The 21,705-nt window shown below is 38.9% G+C and overlaps 1 long non-coding RNA gene across 1 annotated transcript in view; it reads left to right on the top strand.

Moving 5' to 3' along the window:
- The window catches only part of LOC120101715 (uncharacterized), a 120,750-nt gene extending 102,582 nt beyond the window's left edge, over nucleotides 1-18,168 (top strand). Inside the window, exons 3-4 of the long non-coding RNA XR_005502505.2 lie at nucleotides 12,225-12,341; nucleotides 15,292-18,168. This is a non-coding gene — a long non-coding RNA (uncharacterized LOC120101715). The remainder of the gene's footprint in view (nucleotides 1-12,224; nucleotides 12,342-15,291) is intronic.
- The last annotated feature ends 3,537 nt before the right edge of the window (nucleotides 18,169-21,705 follow it).

Here is a 21,705-nt window from a genome sequence, read left to right as displayed (position 1 = left end):
AAACACATTTCAGCACTGTTTGCTACAATTGAATTTACATAAACGAACCATGCATTTTAATCTGTAAATCAACTTTTAAAAACGAAGTAAATGCATGTGGGAACTCCTACTCTTACCAATGTAGAGGACATTTTCATCATTTTAGATATCTTCATTCCTTACCCCACTAATAAATTCTATAACCCTAAAGAAACCACTGTCTTAACTCAGCACCATAGATGATTTCTGCATGATGCTATATAAACAGAATTACATAGCATTTATTATTTTTATTCTATATGTGTGCATTTGGTTGTATATATTGCTTTTGTAGTGCACATGTGTGTGTATGTGTGTGTGTAAGTCTGTGTGTGTGTGTGTGTGTGCACTTGTGGAGGCTGGTTGACGTTGAATTCCTTATTTACTTTCCTCCTTATGTTTTGTACCCAGGACTTACTGTTTGGGCTGGGCTGGGTGGCCAATGAGCTTCAGTAATCTTCCTATTGCCACCTCCCCAGCACTAAGATTATAAGGACAGGTTGCTATGCACCACTTTTTTCCATGGTGAGTTGGAAAAGGACCCTTGATCCCTGTGCTTATAGCAAGCACTGTAGCAATGAAGCTATCTTTTCAGTCATAATTACACACTATATAGTGTGCTCATTGCTTGGTTGTTTTCACCTAATTTGCTTGAAAGAAATTTTCAGTTTATAACTGAAAAAATGTAATATTAATTACTTATTTTTATTATGATATAATACTATATTTTATGTACACAGTACAATGTATTACTTAATGTATAGTTGGCATTTGAGCTGTTTTCAAATTGTAGGAATTAATATTATCAGTACTGAGAACCATATAATGTCTTTCTATTGAATGTCTCTCTAGATGTAAGCTCACTGGGGCTTATACTGTGTGTTTTTTCAACAATGTATGATATCAGTACATAGTTTTTCAAATGTCTATCAGTGAGCATACCCGTTGTACCACATCCTATATACATTCCATTATTAGAATTTTAAGTATCTTGTCTCGTTATGATTTTTTCTATTATTAATGTAGACTTGACAGTAGTTAAATAGAACAATCTCAAGGTTCAATTCAATACTTTTATTTTTAAGCCATAAACTTGTTTGAAATTTAAGATTCCAGATTGTTTAACTATAAAAATTGTTTTTGGCTAGAGGTTAATAAGTGTCCCCAGGTTTTTTGATCCAGGGGGGACCAGAGAATGCTTCAGGACTAGATTCCCATCTCCAGTAGAGTCTAGGCGCACCTTGCTACCAGGTATCCAATCTCAGTAGCTTCAGAGATCAGTGTAGGATCAGAGCTTCAGCTCTAGTGTGCCCAGGATCATATAAAAGACTGGAACTTTGCTCTTGTGGTTGATGAGATCAGTGAGTGTGCAGTTCTGACTTCTGAGGTTCCAGAGTGTGGAGTCTGTATTACTGTGATCTCAAGGGTGTTATGGAGCTTTGGCTCTGATCACAGTACCCAGATACTACATAGAAAACTATACATCTGATGTTTGGTATTCTTCTCCTAGATAGTTCACAGATTCCAAGAGGTGACTGAGATTTTGACTCTATTTGGTTTCCTTAGAGTTTGTGTGGTTTCACCTTTGACCCTATTGGTACATAGTTGAGATGAGTTTACCTCACTGACTCCATTTGACAGAAAATTTCATCAGTCCCCATAGCTGAATTTTATGAAGAGATCCCTAAGGAAAAAGTCACAGAAAATAAAACATCCAAAGAGGCTCACAGGAAGAGGAAATCAAAATGAAAGATATAATACTCAAAAAGAAATACAAAGGATACCACATAATGGTCTGACATGATCCACCCCATACACGGAATTTCCCTAAAGGAGACCCCAAAGCAATACAAACAGCTGGAATATCTGAGAAAGAATCCACCTCTGGAGATTTATATCTTTTACACTGTTAAAAAATAGAAATAATTTCAAAATGAATATAAGACTTTAGAACTAGAATATTATATCAAGTGAGGTGGCCCTGACACAGAAAGACAAACACTACATGTTCTCTCTCATCTGTGGTTTGTAGCTCCAAATCTCAAGATCTGATAGCACAAAATAATTGTAGAAACCAGTCATGCAAATTAACAAATACACAAAACAAAACGAACAACAAACATGGGAGTGGTTGATAGGGAGGGAAATGGCAGGGTACAAGCGAATAGGAAAGGGGGAAGTGGGGGGTACTTTAATGGGGCAGGGGAGAGAAAGGATAATAAATAACACTAAGGATATTTAGAAAAGCCACAGGGAATCATATTACTTCATATTCATTTAAATTATATACAAATGTATAACTATGCAGGTATGTGTGTATATGTATATAGATTAAATGAGATTATGCCACTCAGTGAAAATGCACCTCTAAGGATCCATACACCATCTAACAAAATCCCTCCTGGAAAATATGAGGAACCTCTTTTTAAGTTGTGGCTAGAGGACTACAAGAAACTCTCCAAACCAAAAGAATCTATTGCAGTTGTCCTTGGTTGCCTTCCAGAAGCTGCAGGTAAGTCCCCATTACTGATGATGCCATGCATGTTAGACACAGGACAAAGAGGAGTTGAGCTAGCACTGACTTAAAAGCCTCCTCCCTGAGGACTAGTTTTCATAGTTCTAGCTTGGTGCAAGCTGCCAAGGAAGGAAAGTAATCAAGTGCTCTACGCAGATAACAATGCTACAAACTACAGCAACGACTAACATGACAAGACATCCACGACCTAAAGGTAGCACTTATATTCTGTAGATAACCAAGAATTGTCCAACTGTACTTAAGGCCAACTTGGTAGGAGGAAAATCACGCTTGGTGCTATAAACATAGCCAAAACACTTGTGAAGAGTGGTGGTATCATCACCCAAAACAGTACAATTCTTAACTACATTCTCAATACTTATTCTGACACCCACAGATGAGTGTAGCTCTCACCCCTCATCAAAGAAGCTTCTTTAGCAGTTGACAGAGATCAGAGCATAAAGAGCATTCGATATGTGTTTAAAAAATTATAATCTTGTAATTTCTAAGAATACTGATTTATTGTTCCTGAGTCTCATAGAATAGCAATGCCAGGAATTTAAAACACTGGGAAACTTGCTTTTTCACGGTATGTTATAATTCTGAAGTGTATCAATGTAACTGAATACTTTAAAAAATAAAAATAAGAAGAGTTAGGGTGAATTAAACGTTTTGTGATGAAGAGAGAAAACCATTTATTTTGTGCTCAGAACAGCCCCTTGAAGTGACAGGTGAGATAGGCAGGCACAGGCCAGAAAATAAGCCAGGATGGATCATGGGACTCATGAACTTGGTATACGTCCCTTGTTTTGGAGTCCATCTACCTAGTGATTAGAGAGCCACTTGTTACAACAGAGACAGAGTTTTACAACATTCCATGGGAGTGTGGCATCATGGGTCTGATGTTCTCCAAACTCTCGCTGGTGGTGTCATCCCTCAAATATATTAGGAATGAGCGTGTAAATCCTGTTCTCTATGGCTCCGTCCCACACAGGTTCTGAAGTGTTGCACTTCGCTTCATCACAGGAATATGACAGGGAGTTGTAAGTTGGCAGCAAGTGAAGGAAGACAGGAAAAATGAAAACAAAAACAAACCCACAAAAAAGTCAGCCTTTAAAAGGATGGACTGTGTAACCTAGAAGCCCTCCACAGCTATTCTCCACTCAGGGCCCCTCCTCTTTGATATAGTACTTGGGAGAGAGTGTAAGCCTTTCTGCTTCTGCTATCTGCTACTTCTGCACTGAGCACATTGCTTTTCATTAATATAAAAGTTAAGTTTTCTATTTTGGTTCCCTCCCAAACCCGGACGGATGTTCTTTCAAGTCCCCTGACAATATTCCTTTTCCTTGAGACCCACTCTGTGTTCCTCTAAAGCAGTAGCTATCAACCTTCCTAATGCTGTGACCTTTTAACATTTTCTTGTGCCATTGTGGCCCCTAACCCTAAAATTATTTTTGCTACTACTTTACAACTTTAATTTTGTTACTGTTATGAATTGTAATTTCCATATTTCTTTTTTGCCAAAGTGGGTCACAATCCACAAGTTTAGAACCACTGTCCTAAAGTATTCACTTTTATAATACACATATAAATCCCAAAGGGCCATTATTTCTTTATTACTGTTGCATTCCGCTGTGTAATTTTTCCTTCTAGATGAAGGAGAATAGATTGGTTCATCTTCTGGTCTCCTTTTAACACTTTATAGTTCTGTAACCTAAATGAAGTATCATTTCTCTATCTTCTATCTATCTATCTATCTATCTATCTATCTATCTATCTATCTATCATCTATCTCTATTATCTAACTATTATCTATCTGTCTGTCTGTCTGTCTGTCTGTCTGTCTATCTGCATTTACCTTCCTACTTATCTATCTATACCTAGGTGAATTCCATGATGTATAGTATGTGATCTGAGAATTAACATTAATTTTAATATTGAAATAAAAAAGCCTGAATTGGTCTCAGCCAGCTAACAAGAGAACTGGAACTACTTGGCAAATGGCTGCCATGGAAACCAACATAACTTGTGAACTTACTGCTATTCAGGAAATTTTCACACGTTGAAGGCACAAACACGCTCAGCTTTGTTTCTGCTGCAGCACCCTCATGATAGTCAGAGCTCATTTTTAGACCATTTTTTTCTCACTGCCAAAAGGAAACATCACACCTATTAGCAGTAGCTCTCATTTTTCTCAACCTCTACTCTCTACCCTCACCCTTTCATCTATTGTTCCTACAGAGTTTTACTTTATTCTCAACATTTTATATAAACAGAATCAGAGTAATTTTTGTATGTGTATGTGTGAAAGGCATTTCTCACTCTCTCACTTAGCTGGATATTTTGATGCTCATCTACATTTTAGCATGCATCGACATTTTATTCCTTTCTTCAGCTGAATAATAATACATCATATAGATAGAACATATTTTATCCATTTACAAGCGTACGGACATGGACTGTTTTCATCTTTCGGTTAGTACAAATAGCATGTTTTTATGTGAAAATGGTTTTCAAAAATATGTTTCTCTTTTCTTAGGTAAATATACAAAGCATCCCGACCACACACACACACACACACACACACACACACACACACACACACACACACGATTTTGAAAGGGACCCAGAAGTTGGTTAAGACACTCCAAGACTAAGTTCTCAACACAAAGGAGATTTTCCCCAGAGAGACAAAGGGCGGGAAATAAAACACAGAGATAGGAAATAGAGGACCAAGGAAAAGGGAAATGGAGCAAGGGAGACAGAGAAAGGGTATTTGCGCTAGAGGGACAAAGGACAGCCTTTAGACAGAAAGGAGACAGACATGGCCCATGGGAATGGCAATTTATGAAGGGAAAAGGGAAGCCCCATGTTAGGATGAGTTGATTAATTTTGATTGAGCATCATAATTAGGGTAGCTTTTGGTTGCTGGAGTTCAATACTTTGATAGTTAGAACTTGGTGGTCAGCCTTAGAAAGAGGGAGTGGCCAAATAAGGGAATGGACTATGGTGACTAGCTTCAAGGATGCAACCTAATAGTTTATCAAGGGGGGAGGATAGTGGGGAGGCATAAAAGGAAAAACCTGTCAGAGTCATATCTGCCATGCCTGGATCTGCTAGAGCCCTTCAGTGAGTATTTAGTACAGAAGTTAAAGATTTTAGCCTTTGTCATTTCCAAAGTGATTAGGAGTCAAAACGAATCTTTTGTTTAAGCATCTTTTTCTTGTCCTGGAAGGATCTTTTGAAAGCTCCAGTAAGACAGTGATATCAGTTTGCTTTAGTCTTTTTTTCTCTGACCAGTCTACTTTCCAACTTACATTTTTAAGTCAAAGGCAAGACATAGATTAGGATTTCCATTTCCTAAACTGGCTTATAGAACCCAAGTTTTGTCTCTAAATTCCTCCACCCTTTTGCCTTGAAGCTGTTAGGAAAAGGTTCAATGATTCCCCATTGACTGGGGCTATTTTGACTTTTCTTGGTAGCCCTCCATCTGACCGAGCAGTTCCGTCAGTATAAACCCAGACCCTGGGTCCCAAGGTATTCAGTCAGGTAAACAGGTCTCTAAACTTATGGGGAGAACGTCTTTTAAGACAGAGATCAACATAGTGTTTAAATTTCTTTCTTTACCAGATCTACCAGATAATGAAACTCCAAATCTTCCAGTTTGTCTGCATGGGGCAGGCCTTCTGAGGCTTATATCTCCAATAACTTCCAGACTCTCTCCAAATGAAATCTCATCTAACTTCTTCCTCTAGAGCTCCATTTATTGTTTGTTAAAGAAAACTTTACTCATTTTATGCTTTGCTTCCAAGCATTAAATAAGGTAATACATGCCTGTTTGGGAGTGTGTCAGAATATGTAAAGATTTGAGCTGACTGATAGATGATTCTATTCAGGATGCTTTGTATTGTGTGTGGTTTGAATGCCAATAGTTCCTAGAGGCTCATACATTTGAATACTTGGTCCCCAGTTGGTGGAATTGGTTCAGAAGGGTTAGGAGGTGTGGCCTTGTTAGAGTAGGTGGGTCACTGGAAACTGGTTTTGAGGGTTTAAAAGTCTATGACATTTGGAAATGCAATCTCTGCCTTATGCTTGTGCATAGGAATTCTAAGCTCTCAGCTGCTGCCCCAGGACCATGCCTGCCTTCCCCATCCTGATGAGCATGGAATCTAAGCCTCTGAAGTTGTATTCCCCAATAAACTCTTGCTTCTCTAAGTTGTCTTGTTCATGGCGACTCATCACGGCAATTTAAATTTAATTAAGACAGAAGTTGGTGACAGGAAGTTGGCTATTGCTGTCATAGGCCTGACCATGTTATTTTTGAAGGAATGTGAAAAACCTTGGGACTATAGATTAGAAAAGTACTTTAATGTTATAAGTAGGGAGTAATAAGCCTTCATAATAGGAGCTTAGGAAATAATGATGCTGAGAGTAGTATAAACTGCACAGGCTCAACTCAAAAGGTTTTAGAGTGAAACAGTATTAGTAACTGGCTAGAAAACATTCTTGTGCTAATTAGGCCAAAACAAAAATTGCTGCCTTTGTCAATGTCTTAATACTGTGTATGCCTAAGGCTTAATTGAAAAGTTATTGACTATGCTCCTCGGCAAAGGAGATTTTAAGATAGCCTAATATTGAGTCTGGTACTTGGTTATTAGTAATTGCTTTTATGCTGATCTACAGTGAAAAAGAGCATAAAGGGCAAAAGAAATATAAAATGTACCATTTGAAGAGAAAGGGGGCACCAGAAAACTTAATTTTGGAGCAAAGCCTTGTGCTGAAAGAGGCAAGGAAGGATGCAATAAAGGGAGCCCTAAGGAGAAGGCGCCACCCAGCTAATCCTGAAAGTTGTGGAAAGAAAAGCCTCAACAAGTTAAGGCTTATGCAAATATAATTCCAGGACAGGACAGGTTATTTCCCAAGCAAGCAGCCAAGCTTGGCAGCAGCAGAGCATGGGGTTCTGGGTTTGGAGTTAAGAAGAATGCAAGAGGAGGGTTGTGAAACCTTCCCCCATGTTTAAGGATTGTTCCCATGGGCAGGAGTGTGGTAGGGGAGTTAGTTCCTGCATAGGAGCCTAGAGAGGGCATGTGTGAGGCTGTGAAAGTGAAGCTTCAATTGCATTGGAGATCAAAGATGGTGGAGATGATAGAGCCATGGGATATCTCCCAAAGAGTGCAACACATAGGGTGTGGGACCAGTCTAAGAACGACAGGGAAATGTATGGCAGTTAGCAAAACTGGAAGAGCAGAGCCAGTGAAGTCCTTTGACATCAGACATGAAGGTACATTTGGAGTTTGACCTGCTGAGTTCTCATCTGACTTTGGTATAGTATTTCCTCACTATAGCCATAGTCTACCCTTTGTGAATGGTAATATATATATATATATATATATATATATATATATATATATATATATATATATATATATATACTGTGCCATTGTATGTTGGAAGGATGTAATTTGCTTTTTTGACTTTATAGAGGATTACAATTAAGAGATTGAGCCTCAGAAGAGAGTTTAAACCTTTAAATTGTGTTAAGACATTGAAAGACTATAGGGATTATTGACGTTGAACTACATGTATCTTGCATTATGATGAAGCCTTTGGGGGACAGAGAGTAGAATATGATGGCTGTAATGAGAATAACTTCCATAAGTATATATACTTGAATACTTGGTCACCAGTTGGTAGGACTGTTTGCAAAAGACTAGGATCTGTGTCCTTGTTGGAAGAAGTTTGTCACTGGGAGCAGGCTTTGAGGTTTTAAAAGCCCATGCCTTTCCCCAGTCTTCCTCATCCTTCTCTCTGCCTCCTCATAAGCAAGCAGCCAAATTTGGCAACAGTGATATGTGGTTCTCTGTCTCCTACTTGTGGGTTAGGATGTAAACTCTCAGTGATTGTTTCAGAGGGTGAGTTCGTGACTATCATGGTGGGGAATGTGACAGCAAGCAGGTAGGCATAGGCTAGAACAATCACCTACCTGCTTGCTGTCACATTCCCCACCATGATAGTCACGAACTCACCCTCTGAAACTGTAACTTTTCTACGAGTTTCTTGATCCTGAGATCGCATCACATAAATCAGAAAATAACTCAGATATAGTAGAAGGTTTCTGTGAAACTTATTTTGAGAATGAAGCAACTGGATGACCTTTGAGACCTCATCATGAGACCTCATCATAATTCAATAATGGTATTTTATATACTTTAGTATAAAGATATAGACTTCTCTGTTCAGAATCCAGTGACTTTTCTGCAAATCTGTGGGATGTAAGCAGAAGACATTGTGCTTCCTACTAGTGAGATCTACACTATTACAGCAGTGAAATTTGATGGCTAGATGGTTTTGACAGGTTTCTTTGACAATGCCATACCTTCTTGGGAGTGGAGTTCTGGTGTCAGGAGCTAGAACTTATTGGAAGAATATAGACAGTGTTTAGTGTGGACTAGAGGAATTAGATGTCTTGGTATGTTTCTTTGTAGATTTCACTGTGGACGTTCTTTATCTGTTGACAGAAGCACACAGGATGAGCCAGCCAGGTGATTTCACAGAATTGCAAAGTCAAGTGTTCCTTAGATTGCTGAAGACCTTATATAAAATCTGTTAGTGATAGCAAGACATGTTTCTTGGAGACAATAAATATGTGCATTTTGTCTTTTAGTGCAATCTGATAGCCAGTGACTTTGGGTTTGGGAATTAAGGCCATTAATACAAAAACATACTTAAGTACATATTAATTATTGTTATTTTGTTGATTCATAGTGTTTAGTGTTTTCACATTCTACATTTTCTTAACTGCTATTCTATATGGGTTTTCCCCTTTAACTTCATTCATTTCCATGTCTCTGGGATCTTTCTAAGATGTGTCTTCTTTACAGATTGTTTAGTAGTTATGAATCTGTTTACTCTTTTTTTTTAATCAGATATGGTTTCTTTCCTTAATGATGAAGAATTATTTTGCTGAGTGTAGTAATAACGGTTGGTAGCCGGTGTCTTTTAGAACTTAAGATGTACAATTTTAAGAGGTTTTAGCTTTTAACATTTCTGTTATTATGGTGGCTCTCTCTTTTGTAAGTGACACTCTCTTGCACTTCTGCACTTTATTTCAGCACATTTATTATTTTACCTATACTAGATCACAGTGATTTTTTTCTCTTGCCTTCTTGGTACTCTTCTACTTAAAGTATTTCTCTCTTTAGGTTTGGAATTTTTCCTGCAATTTTATTGAAAATGTCTTCCGTTCTTTCTGCATGAAATTCTTCTATGCTCACAATCCACACAATTGTTCTTTTCATACCACTTGGACACTCTTCCTTTTACCATTTCTCTACTATGTCTTAAGGCCCTAATATTCTGTCCTCCCACTGTCCTCTTTTGGTGAAAATTCCCACTGTACTTTTAATTTGACATTGAAATCTTTATCCCCAGCTTGATATTTCCTTAAACATTTCTATCTTTATTGAATTCCATTTTCGTACCCTACTTTGACTTTCTTACTTACCTCAGCTCACTTTGTTATTAACCATTTTCTTCCAATTTATGAGTTTATTCATGTCCTTTTTTCCTTTGAAGACTTTTGAACATTTGTTACTATGCTTTATTTTTGGGATTTCATCTGATTCATTCTCACTAGGACCATTATTTTGGAACTTGTAATTTGTCGAGACATCTTGTCATTGTTTTTCTTGTTTTTGCATTAAGACTTGTAGATTGTTGGTTCAATCTTCATTGAAGTCAGTTTCTTTCTTCTTGGTGGAACTGTTCTCAGTGTTCGAAAGGGACTATGATGCAGTAGGGTCCAGGTGACATTTTCCTTAATTAATGCTCAGGGCACTGTCCTTGATTCCCCAGTGTCTTAGTTAGGGTTTCATGCTGTGAAGAGATACCATATACACAGCAACTTTTATAAAGGAAAACATTTACTTGGGACTGGCTTACTGTTTCATAAGTTTAGTCCAACATCATCAGTGTGCAGCCAGACATAGTGCTAAAGGAGCTAAGAGTTCTATGTCTTGATCCACAGGGAACAGAAGACTGTGTACAACACTAGCCATAGCTTGATCATATTATCACATCAAAGCCTACCTCCACAGTGACACACTTCCTTCAACAAGGCCACACTTACACCACCAAGGCCACACCTCTTAATAGTGCCACTCCCTATGGGCCAAGCTTACAAACACATCTGTCTACATATATTCAAACCACCACACCCAGTATTCCTGCATAACTAGATTACTATCTTTAAAAACGATCACTATTATGTCCTAAGCACACTATGAAGAAACAATAATAATTACATTATCACTCTTAAGCAACAATCATTTTAATAACTATAGGTGCCCTGATAGTACTTCATGTAATCATATGTTAGTTACTGTGGGATGAGTGGAAAGGAAAAAAAAAAAAAGATCAGGGAAATTGGAGTGGTTAGCTTTGCATTTGTAAGAAATGGAGAAGAGGTGTGTAAATTGAAGGGGAATGGTGGAAACAAAGGGAGAACATGTGGTAGTCTGGGCTAAAGATAGACTAAAAAGGAGATAAAGAAAAACAATCAAACACACATGTAGACACAAGCTGGGAAAATACCAGGGCATGCACAGTACAAAACACTGTGGTTTTTATCCAATGAAAACCACATCTCTAGCTACTGTTTATTTTAAATATTGGATATTTTAGTTAGGATCTGTGGATTTCATTGCAAGGTTATAGGGGATATTACAAAATGTTTGGTATAAAAAAAAAAGAAAGATGTGGCAAACTTGGTTAGAGAGAATGCTGAGGTCTTTACTGGGGTTAAGAGAGAAGACATGAAAAATAACTAGTAGTTATTTACTGACCTCTATTAGAATAATCAGCACAAAAGGACAGATGTGAGAGGGGACTATTTATCCTGTACTTTTACTACTGGTTCAATCCTATACCTAGAAATACAGCTCAACCCTCTCCACTCCTGCTCTCTGAGTGCGTCTCCTTTTTCCTGTCTCGATTTCTAATTCTGGTTCTTCAGTTCTAGTCACCAGGCCATAGGTACATGGAAGTTCCAAATGGTAGAGAGAGACTGACAGGACAGCCATCAGTAGATTCCTATGAAAAGAGATTTATAGTTCCTAAAGTTGCTTGTGTTCATATACATTTACAGAGATTATTTAAGACTAGGAATTGGGACCTGACAAGCACAGGGATCTAGTTCTGTTTCACTTACTAATCATAAGCATGTTAATATAGAAGAAAGTTACTGGAGTTCTTTTTGAGTTCAGTGTTTCCTCCTTTATCAAGCAATGGTATTACCTCTTCACTGTCTTATAAAAGTTAGAGGAAATAAAATTTTCTACAGTGTTTGTATTTTGTGTTTTTTCTATCACACATAACTCACAAGTTACATTCTCTTTAGTAGCTGACAATGTAAAATTAAAGAGATATTAAATAGTTTTAAAGTTAAAGGCCCATCTGCTAAAGAGGTCTGCAAGCTCTAGGTGACAGGCTCTACTTTGGCATTGCCAGGAGGAAGCGTAAACCATCCCTACGTTCTTCCCCCTTCCCTGGCTATAAAATAAGACATGATTACAAAAGAAGACCATAAATGGGATGTTTATAGGAGTGTGGTGAAGTAAGTGATCATTGAAAACATGTCTTCTTACATGTAATGCCAACTAATGCCAATGTCTAAGAGAACTGCTCATGACAGGTGGGGTTGCTGCTAAAAGGGAAGTCAGAAGTTCATTCTCAGATACACATCCCCAAGATGGAGAGTTGCCCAGAGGACCAGAAAAGGCAAGAGGAGAGAGCAAGTGCAAGGATGATGGTAAGGCATTTGCAAACTATATTTGTAAGCAGAGTCTCTTATGGTGGCACAGCACATGCAAGGGAAGAGCTAGGTCATCTTACTGTATTGATTATCCCCTGGAGATAGCTGTCACCAGTTCTGCAAACATATGGAGATGCAGTTTCTACAGGCTCTGTTTATGATCTGTGTATGATCACAATGGTCTTTAGGCCTTCATAATTTTTCTTGTGTAAAAATAAATAAAATGAAAAAGCAAGTAAGCAACAACAACAACAACAATAACAAAATGAAACAAACCAAACCAACCAAGCCAATGAAACTAAACAAAACCTGTTCCAACAGCCAAAAAAACCTCAGAGAAAACTGAGAGCAGGCTGACATCTTGTGGTCTGGCATGAAATAGGTATCTCACTAAAACGTTCTTCATATGGATGATGGGTGGACAAAGTTGCAGCCTAAAAATACAACACACAAATAAATAAAATGGATGTATTAATATACTTGGGGGAAATTATTTACTTGTATGTTAAATATATAAGAAATATAATATTTAATTACAGGAATCATGGCTTGCTTGAGACTTAATTTTGGCTAATAGAATGGTATAGACAGTTAATACAAGTGACAGTTATTACAAGTTATTACATGCTTGTAATTGGGAGATGATGGAAGGGAGGTCGTGAGTTCAAGGTGAGCATGGGGAACATAGCAAGAGCTTGCTTTAAAAATATTAGCACCTAGGTGGGCTCCCAGTAGAGGGAGGTAGATATAAATCTACCCAAAAACTTGCGACTCAAAACTTGTCCTGCCTACAAGTTGTTCAGGGATAAAGGTGGAGCAGAGATTGAGGAAATTGTCAAAAATGACTGGCCCAACTTGAGACCCATTCCACAGGAGAGAGCTAGCCCCTGACACTATTAATGATACTCTGCTATGCTTGCAAACAGGAGCCTGCACAAGTGTTTTTTTAAAGAGGCTTCATCCAGCTGATGGAAACAGATGCAGAGACCCACAGCCAAACATTGGCAGAGCTCAGGGAGTCTTGTAGGTGGGTTGGGGGAAGGATTGAGGGAACCCGAGGTGTCAAAGACACCATAAGAAGAATGTGGAAGCTTAAGCTGGAGAAGAAGAAGCCCACTGTTTGAGGCCTAGAGGTCATCCACATTGCAGACAAGCAGATACAGGGAGGGGGAAAGTTAAGGAAGGAAGGTATAGAGAAAGAGTCAAGTGTAAACTATCAGGGAAAACATGCTTAAAGAGGAGGGGATTCAAAAGAAGAGCAAACGTGCATTTCTGAGTTATTCAGGAAAGTGAGGGTATTCACAAAGCTGCGTGCTGTGGCTCTGTATGCTCCTGCACTGATGTGTGTGAGTGTGTGTGGGGGAGTGGGGTTGGTTTTGAGAAGGAAAAGTGGCGGGGTTGGGGATTTAGCTCAGTGGTAGAGCACTTGCCTAGCAAATGCAAGGCCCTGGGTTCGGTCCCCAGCTCTGAAAACAAGACAAAAGAAAAGTGCATTAGTAAAAGACTAATTGTCTCTCTTGTCTCTTTAGCATGGTCTAAGGAAACTCATATTCCTCAGGGATGGTCCCTTGGGCAGATAATTGGCCAGCCTAACTGGATTAACTCTTAAGGGACCAGAAAATGGCACATCTCTATCCAGAGGTAGAATTCATTCTCTGGCACGAGACAAGAGGTTTAAAGCCATTGCAGCACCTCTATTACTATGGGCAGTGTGTCTGTGGCTCCTTGCCACACCATATTTTCCCCTTAGACAAGGATCATGCCGCCAAGAGTATTTCTGAAAGGCTGTTAATGAGACTTTATTAATTCTTGAGGATAAGATGCAATGACAACACGCAGGAGGGAAGCTTTCTTAGAGTTCATCAAGCACCTTTTCTAATAGCTTTCACCACTGGCCATAGATACTAACATGCTTCCAAGTTGCTAGACTCCAAGTTTATTCCTCCAAATAGTCCATGCCTGTTAGTATCTATGGCCACCCCCTTTCCAAGTCCCGCAGTAAGATGTAAACTGCACTCAACATTATTAAACCATGGAAAACAAGTCTACCACACCCATGTGATCATTTTTCAAACAGGACACTTAACAGCTTATTTGGAGTCATTTGAATTTAGATTGCTTTCTATTATCTAGCTTTTCAAAGAATAGTGGGCTCCTGTTTGATTTATGTTTGACAAAAGTAGTTCACAAAGACAGCTTTCAAAAATTGGTCTGACCTAAACACCAAATTTAGCTTTTATCCCTCGAGTTATATAAAAGATGCATTTTTTAAAATGAAAGTTGTTTTTTTCTTATTGATTTCTTTGTGCTCCGATGTACTCTTGGCAAATAAGTCAACCTCTCTATGTCTTCAAGAAGGACAATAGCTCATAATTTCAGTTAGTGGGGACACAATCAGATAATTGATGTGACAGTATCTTTAAGCTAGAAAGAATCCAGTAAACAAATATGTCTGCTCAGTCAGTTTCTTCAAGTTTCATAACTCAGTTTTTCAGAATCCGACAAAGTAGAATTCTTTATGTAACAGGATACAGGCAGAGCGTTGGCCTATACAGATATAATGTAACACTATCTTCAGGCTATGTATGAATGTATATAAAGCATAATGAAAATTGCATTTAAATCATTCTTAAGCTATCTGCATATATATATATATAATGTGTGTATATATAATACATAACAAAATACAATATATAATATGTAATAATATATGATATGTGATATATAATATATGATTAATATGAAAGTATATATGTATATATAGTATAATATGCATGTAAATGTATGTATTTTGGAAGTACTCTTGTAATAGGTCTAGACACTCTCAAAGTAGAAAATTACAAATCTCAAATATTACTTTTTTAAAAAGCATTTTGCCTAAAATATTTGAGGTCTTCTGAATCAAGTGCAGTACTGACTGGGTTATATGCCTCCATTCCAAATGTAGACAGATATATGGAAGGCAGCATTAGATCTGCTTCTCTGTGCTGCTAACATCCCAGCCCTTGTTCCGAGTACAGACACTTGGGGTGTGTTGACCATGTGAAAGCCCGTGAGGACATACGCTTCTTCAGCAAAGAGTTGGCTTCACATTCTGATCTTCAGAACCTAATACATCTGCAGATCCATTTGTGCAAGCCAGCAGATGGTGCTTTTGAGAAACAAAAGGTCTGTTATGGGGAGAAGGAGGTTCCCTTTTCTTCACACAGGTGAGTGCAATGTGAGTAAATGTGTTTTTGTTCAAGAATGCTTTTTGAAAAAATTTGCACAGCCTGGAAGGCGTTATGAATGCAGTGGCAATGACATCATGTGGAAGAGTTCAGGGATTCTGTATTTACTATTCTCTGCAGTAGTCACTGTTCTGGCATGGCTTTCACGGGGAGGATACTAAGTCAGAGATGCTGTCACTATCTATGTGCTATCATTAGAGATGTCATTGCAGCTGAAACATTAAAAATAGTATTTTTTATAATTTGATGTATTTTTGGAAACACTTCAAGTGTGTACTTTCCAATATTTTTGAAAGTCTTAAGTTCAGCTAAAATGTCCCCTGAACTATCGGAAGTTTAATAATATCAAAAAACATAAGGGACAGTGAGACAAAAGCAAATCCAGCCCTTACTTTTCAGATGCCACATGATGCTAGGCTGCTTTTCGCTTCCTCGCCAGTGGAATAATTCTTGGTTCAGTACAACCTTGCAGTGAGAAAAAAAGGACATCGCTTGCCTTCATCCTTTGAAAAACAAGATCCCATGGTTTTGCTTATGATAAGAAGCACTTTACTCTCACAGTACATTCTCCCCTGAGATTCATTTTCAGTCTTTTTCTTTCTTTTAGATGTGTGTGTGTATGTGTGTGTGTGTGTGTGTGTGTGTGTGTGTGTGTGTGTGTGTGTGCGCGCGCGCGCGCGCCCAGATGCATGTGGTACAGGAGCGTGTGGAGGTCAGATATCAAGATTGGGTGTCTTCTTCAGTTGCTCTCCACTGTTTAATTTGAGACAGTGTCTCTCACTGAACCTGGAGCTCACTGATTGGCTAGGCTGCCTAGTGAGGTCCTGAGATTGACCAATCTTTAGGTCCTCAGGATTACTGGTGCACACTGCCACACCTGACTTTCTGTAGATATGTGAGATCTGACATGGTACCTCATGTTTAGAGAGCATGCAACTTACCAACCGAGTCATCTCCTTAGCCTCCCTTTTGTTATTGGAATTGTGCAAAGAGAAATAAAAGACAGTATCTTTTTTTATTGGATATTTTTTATTTACATTTCAAACGTTAGTCCCTTTCTCGGTTTCCTGCCCATAAGCCCCCTATCCCCTTCCCCTTCTTCTATAAGGGTGTTCCCCCTCCCCAATCACCCCCTTCCCGCCTCCCCATCTTGACATTCATGCTGTAGGAAAATGGAAGTGTGGATTCACGTTTCTAGGACTTGAATACTCCATGAGATGCTAAAGGAAGAAGAAATGACAATGCTAAAATTCTATTGGTTGCATGAAGAGTAATGGGAAATTGCTCCTCTAACCTGTGTAAGGCCACAGGTCAAATGTTGAATAACACACACACACACACACACACACACACACACACACACACCCCTCTGACAGGAGAGTTGTGGTAAACCTACAGTTTATAAATCTACAGCTGTGCAGCTGTAACATTGTGTGTGGGAGACTAAGGCAGGAAGGTAATGAGTTTGAGATAAGTGTGATATCTTTGTCACATTGCCCTGACAAAATACCTGACAAAATTAACTTAAGCAAGGAGAGGCTTACCTTGGCTCCCAGTGGGAGGGCATAGGGAAGCAGGCAAGGTGGCTCTGGCTGTGACAGCAGTAACATGGGGCAGCTGCTCACATCACATTGTGGGCACAGTCAGGAACTAGGGAGAAAGGCATGATGGAGATTCAGTTTCCTCTTTTTCATTCAGTCCTTGACCCTGGGCTATCGAATGGTATCATTCACAATTGGAGTGGGTCTTTCTACCTCCACTACTCCTCTCTGGAAACATCTTCACAGCTATGCTCAAAGGTTTATCTCCTGGGGGACTCTAAATTCCATCAAGTTGACAATGAAGACTAATTATCACAGATCATATCTTTTTTTAAAAAAAATTGGCTCTTGATTAATGGTTCCTTAAGAATCCGCCGCCAAGTATTCCTACAATGTAGTTCATGTTGCATGGAAGTTATCCTCTGATGGGTTATGTCATGGAGTGATAATATACTAATCCTTCATACTCAGACCTGTACAACAGTCTCTGGCATTGGTAATCCCCACTGATATTTTCCTTTTCAACTCTTGGATAATGTGCCCATGTTATTGTATCCTGGGGTACTCTAGTGCTGACTGAGGATGCTGCTGCCCACTCATGGAAGGTGTGGGAAGTATCGAGAATTAACACTGCCAGAAGGCAAATGCAAATAGAATTTAAACTCCCTTGCATCTCAAGTGCATGAGTCCTGTAGGTTCTCAAAGCTTTCTGGTGATAATTGACTTGTCTAACTTAAACTATTATGGGTGACTCCCTTTCCTCACTCCTTCAGCGTCTTACAGGTGTTTCCTGGACTTCATGAACACACTAACTGAAACCATGCTCCCGCTGAGGGTCACACTCTGTGGGATTCCTAACACAAACACGGAAATATTGGCTCCAGTAGCTCTTGAAGTTGAATCTCGTTTTATGTGTGGAGTTTCCTTAGTTCTACTGCTTTTTATTTCACTTTCACTACCACAGCTCTCTGATTAAAGTCATAATGTGAACCTGGAATAGGAATAGGAACATTGGTTTATTTAGGAGGGTGATACACACACACACACACACACACACACAAATATATATATATATGTATATATATATATATATATATATATATATATATATCTTCAATGATTTTTGTGTGTGAAATTAACTATCATCTAACATTGTCTGGGGTGCTTCTCCACCCCAGTACTCAACTTTGGAATTTGGTATAATTGCAAACAAATCACTACAGACTGCTTTAAAGATAACAAAGATCTTTTGTTTCCTTGAGGAAATGGTGAGATTTCATATATGATAATTGTCAGAGAGGAATAAGACATTTTAATTGAGAGTCACTCCACCTGTGCAATATCCTCTGGCCTTGGTTCCCCCCACCCCCAGCTCCAACGTTTTTATTTTTCCATATCCCCCATTCTTGTTGTCTTTGTTGTTTTTGTTTTTGTTTCTTTTTGTGTGTTTTTTCTTCCTTTTTTCTTAAATTGAGTATTTCTTATTTACATTTCAAATGTTATTCCCTTTCCCAATTTCCTGTCCATCAGCCCCCTAAACTCTTCCCCTCCCCTTCTATAAGGGTGCTCTCCTCCCCATCCACCCTCCCTTACTGACCTCCCCAACAATCCCCTACATGGGGGTCCAACCATGGTAAGGACCAAGGGCATCCCCTTACACTGGTGCCCCAACAAGGCTATTTTCTACTACATATGCAGTTGGAGCCCTGGGTCAGTCCATGTATAGTCCTTGGGTAGTGGTTTAGTCCCTGGATGCTCTGGTTGGTTGGCATTGTTGTTCTTATGGGGTTGCAAGCCCCTTAACTCTTTCAATCCTTTCTCTAATTCCTCCAATGGGGGTCCCATTCTCAGTTCAGTGGTTTGCTGCTAGCATTCGCCTCTGTATTTGACATGTTCTGGCTGTGTTTCTAAGGAGAGATCTATATCTGGTTCCTGTCAGCATGCACTTCTTAGCTTCATCCATCTTATCTAGTTTTGGTGGCAGTATATATATGGGCCACATGTGGGGCAGGCTCTGAATGGCCATTCCTTCATTCTCTGCTCTAAACTTTGCTTCCCTATCCCCTCCTATGGATATTTTTGTTCCTCTTTTAAAGAAGGAGTAAAGCATCCACAATTTGGTCAACCTTCTTGAGTTTCATGTGTTCTGTGCATCTCTGGTAATTTGAGCATTTGGGCTAATATCCACGTATCAAAGAATGCATACCACATGTGTTTTTCTGTGATTGGGTTATCTCACTCAGGATGATATTTTCTAGTTCTACGCATTTGCCTATGAATTTCATGAAGTCATTGTTTTTGATAGCTGAGTAGTACTCCATTGTGTAGATGTACCACATTTTCTATATCCATTCATCTTTTGAAGGGCATCTGGGTTCTTTCCAGCTTCTGGCTATTATAAATAAGGCTGCTATGAACATAGTGGAGCATGTGTCTTTGTTATATGTTGGGGCATCTTTTGGGTATATGCCCAGGAGAGGTATAGCTGGGTCCTCAGGTAGTGCAATGTCCAATTTTCTGAGGAACCTCCAGACTGATTTCCAGAACGGTTGTACCAGTCAGTAATCCCATGAACAATGGAGGAGTGTTCCTCTTTCTCCACATCCTTGCCAGTATCTGCTGTCACCTGAGTTTTTGATCGTATCCATTCTCACTGGTGTGAGGTGGAATCTCAGGTTGTTTTGCACATCCCCCATTCTTTTGTCACCATCAGGATCCTAGGCTCTCAGCTCATTTTCAAAGGTTGCCAGTATCAGAGGACTCCAGTAGAATCCACTGCAGGAAGAAAACACTCTTGGGTAACGGCACACCTCTCAGGGTTTCTTTCCTTGTTACTAAGTTGTAGCAAAGACTTCCGAGTACTTCCTGGACAGAAAGGCTGCTTATTGGAATAGCCTTTAATGGGTAGGTTCGTCTATTATTATGCACTATAGTCAGACACACATTCTCTTGGGCAACAAACTCTCCAGGTCAAAAAGGATGCAGAAAAGGAGTTTTGGTATTTTTCAATTTCTTTTCTTTATTCGTTTTAAATATTATGACAGACTTTAAGCTTTTGGGGCAGTTTCACGTGCCAGCGAAGACTGACCCTTAATCACTAACACCACTTAAAGCTCCCCTCTTCCCCTCACTGAATATTCAGCAAGAATTAGTTTTGTTTTAGACAAAGGAACTTTCCATCCTTGTTCTGGGGGGTGGTGGGGGTGGATTTTGACCAATCTCAAGGACCTGCTAGATCCATCTCTATAACCACAGTCTCAAAAATAGTTTACTTTTTTAATTTAGTTAATTAACTAGGTTATTGTGGGAAGATCTTGAAGATATTTGTTACATGAGTGGGAATAAGAAACCAGAGAGAAAATTTTCCTTGGTGTGATTGATATTTCTTTGGAGCTGTAGAAGCAAAGCACTGGCTGATGTCCTGCACAGAAACTTCTCTGAAGTTCATGAGTGATCAGATCCTCAAAGAGCTTCCTTGGAGCGCAAGGGAGAAGAGAATTGTAGTGGTAAGAGTAGTCTGCACTTTTTGTGGGCAAAGGCATTTTCCATAAAAATAGACTGTGTGATTAGTATGCAGTTCTGCTGCTCTGTGCAGATCTTAACATTTTATGGCCTGGATTTTATTTCTTCGCAAAACAAGTCTTACCCTTTTTCTTAGTCAAACATATTTGCACAGCATCCTTATAACGATGTCAGAGTTTCTGAACTTTGATGAACACAGAGGAGCCATTTAAGAGGAGGAATCAGCCATCCCTGGGTAAGAAGCCCACTTCTCACACTTAGAATTTTCCATTTAGTAAGATTTTAGTATCTGTGTTTCAAGTGTTAATACCAATGTGTTACTGGAAAAATGGTACTTCCTACAATCTCCATGAGCTGGAATATTTTATTTTTGTTTGATCTGGCCACAGTTATAAGATCTTTAATCTCACCCATGCCTGGTACTGTAAACCTGGTCTTTTTCCCTAAATGGGAAACTATCTCCTAAATACTAATGTTTATATCTGTACATTAGTGCTTTTCTGCCCTCCACATAGAAGCTCCTTATTGCTATGGGCAATGGTTCATGAAGGGATTTGGTATTGTTAAAAGTGCAAAGAATGAGTGTTGGTTCAGTGTTCAGTCCTAAATAGGGCATCAATGGCACGACCTTCAAGGTGCGGAGAACTTCAAGAAAGGTGCAAACCTCACAGATGAGAGGTGCAAACAATGGAAGAGCCACTGAGAAGTTGACATGCATCGGTAAATGACTTCCTGTCCACTTTTAAGCCAGCAACCTTAATTAAACTCTTTCCCTTTCACCTTAGTGGTTATAGAAATGATAAACAAATATCAATTAAGAGTTTGAAATCCAACTTTTCAAACATTACTATTTCAGAGTAGTGCAAAAATATAGACTAAAGATTTATGTATCACACAATAGTCATCCACATATTTCCTATGTGTGTAAGACAGTGATAATAATTTTATTGACATCAGAGTTTATTGTGAAGATAAAATTATTTATTATTTATAAAACTCATTTTACATTTTTAGCTTTCAGGTGGTGGTGGTGGTAGTATAATGTCATTAGTATTTGATTCCCAAATT

This window comes from Rattus norvegicus, chromosome 3 (genome assembly GCF_036323735.1).
Source record: "Rattus norvegicus strain BN/NHsdMcwi chromosome 3, GRCr8, whole genome shotgun sequence".
NCBI lineage: Eukaryota > Metazoa > Chordata > Mammalia > Rodentia > Muridae > Rattus > Rattus norvegicus.
The sequence above is the reverse complement of the archived record's forward strand: the minus strand, read 5'-3'. Positions and strand labels throughout refer to the sequence as shown.